Source organism: Zerene cesonia, chromosome 2, assembly GCF_012273895.1.
Source record: "Zerene cesonia ecotype Mississippi chromosome 2, Zerene_cesonia_1.1, whole genome shotgun sequence".
In the NCBI taxonomy this organism is placed as follows: domain Eukaryota; kingdom Metazoa; phylum Arthropoda; class Insecta; order Lepidoptera; family Pieridae; genus Zerene; species Zerene cesonia.
The window spans coordinates 1,799,651-1,803,772 of NC_052103.1; the positions used below are offsets into that span (position 1 = coordinate 1,799,651).

General features: G+C 32.4%; 1 protein-coding gene across 1 annotated transcript in view; it reads right to left on the bottom strand.

Moving 5' to 3' along the window:
• The window catches only part of LOC119833829 (somatomedin-B and thrombospondin type-1 domain-containing protein-like), a 41,410-nt gene that overhangs the window by 25,341 nt on the left and 11,947 nt on the right, over positions 1–4,122 (bottom strand). The gene's annotated exons all lie outside the window — the stretch shown is intronic.

Here is a 4,122-nt window from a genome sequence, read left to right on the forward strand (position 1 = left end):
AAATTAGATCATTTTTTTATATTTTTTTATTTTACCTTATATAAATAAATGTATTTTCTTTCTTTCTTTCTTTCTAAACCATAGTGGCCAACACTGGTTGGGACGTTGAAAAGAAACGGGTGTATTTGTTAGTCAAATAAAGACATATTGTGTGGTATAATCTGGATTTGAATACCGATGTCCCTGTTTTGGGATCACGGGAGTTTTTACCCTTCAATAACAGCTCGTGGGTCATTTAAATATTTATGAAGTGGAATCTTTTGTTATTCGAGAAGAATTATGATTTCACTTATCTATGCGGCTAAAGTTGGAGAATTTATTAAAATTAAAGTTATTTTTTTATTTTACGTTTCTGGAATATCATGGATATATAATTATAGTACATTATATATCCATGACATTATATTATATAAACATATTTAAAAGAACAAATCTAATATATAAAATTCTCGTGTCACAGTTTTCGTTCCCATACTCCTCCGAAACGGCTTGACCGATTTTGATGAAATTTTTTGTGCTTATCCGGTATCTATGAGAATCGGCCAACATCTATTTTTCATACCTCTAAATGATAAGAGTAAGGCAGAACAGCGTTTGCCGGGTCAGCTAGTCTTATATATAAAATTCTCGTGTCACAATGTTAGTCTCTATACTCCTCCGAAACGGCTTGACCGATTCCTCTGAAATTTGGTAAGCATTTTGGGTAGATCTGAGAATCGGCCAACATCTATTTTTTATCCCGATATTCCTACGGGATACGGACTTACGCGGGTGAAACCGCGGGGCGCAGCTAGTTTCAATATATAATTATCATTTCCATAGATTAAAGGACATGTAGTTCTGTTCATGTGTGGTGTACAAAGCTTATTTTGCGACGTTTTCATAAACGAAGGAGGTTCTTAATTCGGCTGTTTTTTTATAGTACTCTATAACCCCGTGGGTTTTCAACGTATACACGTGATTATTTTTGCGTTTGATAGGAAATTATTGTCATTTGGTTCTATTTCAGTAATTTAACTTTAATGGACGTTGATGTTTTTATTGTAAAATAGAATTATATCCTGTCTATCTAAGATACAGTACCTTTTGACACAACATACGTGTGTCAAGCTGGTTTAAATAATAACATATATCAAATGGTTTAAATATTATATACTACATAAAACAGTATGATAATATGTCCAGTATTTAAAATGGATACACTTCTATTTTTCACAAAATGAATATCGTTATTTTATTAAAATTATTCTGTAAGAGAGAGAGTAAAAAATCGAGTCCATTTAACGAAGCCGGCCATAATCGTATAAATGAAACTTTGTTAGATTAATTACAGTGGTTCATTAAAAAATAATTGTTTGGAAACGGAACGGAAATGCGTGTTTCGTAATTGCTTTTTATTTTTGTTTATTTAATTTGCTTCGTTATTTTTTACAAGCCATAACCCGATATAGCTACAGTTGATTTAACATAAAAGTAAAGATTTTTATGCGAAATTTACTAAGTCGCCAGGCAATGACCCGTATTTTAATTCTGTTTGCTATTAAGCTATCTAGCATAGAAAACGCCTAAATAAAATAGTTGTTTCAGAGATTAAACGGTAATTACCAACAAACATAAAATAAGAAACTAGCTGACCCGGCAAGGTACAACCACGTCGAAGGAGCATGTAACCAACATTGTGAAATGAGAATTTTATATTTACAGAGATTATTACTGCACTGCAGCTATCAAATAAAAAAAGAATCATCTAAATCGGTTCACCCAATCGAAAGTTCTGAAGTAACCAACCCGTGAAAACATAAACCTCCTTTTTGAAACCGCTTAAAATAATTAAGAACACTGTAAATAGATAATTCTTTATTGTGTTAACATCTTTCATCAAAAAAAAAATACAATCTCATTACACCAAAGTCCAGATACTAAGTTTTCTATTATATTTCACAAAGACGCTTATTTCTTCCCAACTGTTCTCAGACGGTACTTATATTGTACTTACATTAATGGGAATAAGTCATTTGTAGGACATAATGGTTGTATTTGTTGTTATTTCATTTAGCCTTGGTTTAGTTTTACGTGTTAGTTTCGTTTTGATCTAACGAAAAAAGAGTCTAGAACGCACGACATTGAACAAAGGGACGATTAATTATAATTGAAAAGACAATTAATATTGGTTATGTATTTTTAAATTACTTTCAGTGAAGAAAACTGTAAATGCCACACATTTGCTGCCAAAATGATATAATTGTAATATGTAATAACATTTAGTCTGATGAGATCTAATGAGATAACTATAATCCGGCGTTAATTAGTACCATGCTTTGGGTGGAGACGGAAGTCCGTTTCTTTTTCCTCACCCTTCCCAGTTCATTACTTCTTTCCAGTCGTCAATTCTTTCCACATCCCTTTCCCTTTAAGAGCGGACAGCGCAGACGCTATCTCTGCGAATGCTCGTGGGCGGTGATGATCACTTATCATTGGGCGAACCACCAGATCTGTTGGCCGCTTATAGTATAAAAAATTAGTATATCTTACACTTATTTATATACACCAATACCACTTATTTATGTGGTCTGATGGATCTTGGAACCAGATCACAGACAATATAATACTCTATTAGCCCAGATGAAATGAAGTTGCATATTATGTCATAAGTATCCTTTTACAATCAAGCATCTTGGTCGGTGTATTTCTAAAACGTAAATTACATTATAATCGAAATTTGTTACACACATTACGCGTTATGAATTAAAATCATCCAAACTTTTCACCAAACACGATTTACATATTAATGGATGTAGCCTGTGGATGTGCGTGTATTCCTGTTCTGAAATTACAAGCACAAACTTAGAAGAAGTTCGTTAAGTTAGGATTAAGTTAATTTTCAAGGTGAATGGCTTATTAATTTGTAGAGTTCGTATGATTTTGTTTGTTTGTACTTCGACACACGCATTTGTTAAAATTTTGACTAATATAATAAATAGAATACAATACAATAGAATAAATAGAAATGGAAGACAATTGAACACATCTGTATCATATCACATGTATATATTCATAACTATGCTATATAGTAAATATGAATAAATATATTAGAAAAAGCAAGTGTCTCTATTTTGAGCCAACATTGTACTTTAAATTTGCAATTCTAGCCCAATTAAAGATGAATTGTTGCTGTAATTATTTTATTTCTTAATATCATGGCTTGGGTTATTTAATTATTCGACACAATACATAGAAATCCTACGCCTGTTTTACCCTCAGTACATAGAATAAGAGATAAATTTGTAAATCCTTTCATTTTACTGCAGGCAATTACGTGATTATAAGTATTGATTATTGCCGTATACAAAAAGGGAGACATATTAAATCTATCGCGGACAAATAATAACCAGCTCCCATGGTCAGCACTACTACAACACGACGAAGGAACACAGTGGGGTTTTAGTCGGTAGGAATCCGACACAACCCACGGCTCCTACCCCGGGGGCCGTGGGTAGGTAAGCCTATGTATATAAGTATGTTCACACTCCAAAACAAAGAAGATATTTGAATGTACATCTTTCTAAATTCACTGTATTGCATGTTTGTTTTATAGTTAATTTCAACAATATGATAAAGAAGATACATTTTCATAGATAGGTACAACTTTTTGCGCCCCGCCAAACAATCCCACTTATATTATAAACGCGAAAGTTTCTAAGTATGGATGTATGTTAAGTAAAGGTTTCATAGCGCAAAATATTTTGTAAAAAGTGTTTTATTCTCTATACTAATAATAATAAATAAATAAATGTATGTATGTATGTTTATTACTCTTAGAACCGATTGCATTGAAAAGAATTACGCAGAAAGCTGGACAACTTGAATAACACATAGGCAACTGGAATAACAAACCACGGGGAGCAGCTGGATAATTATATTGCCCTCAAATATCGAAATCAGTAACTTCCAGTAACGTTCACGCATAACCATAATAACGGGGAAAACAGCTATCAACTCGTTATCACTGCCCATATATGCCATAGAATACATAAAAGAAGCTACTACGCATATACTTAGTCTGGCCATAAATACTGTTACACTTAATTATAAAAAAATATTACATTTGAATTTCGAATCTGT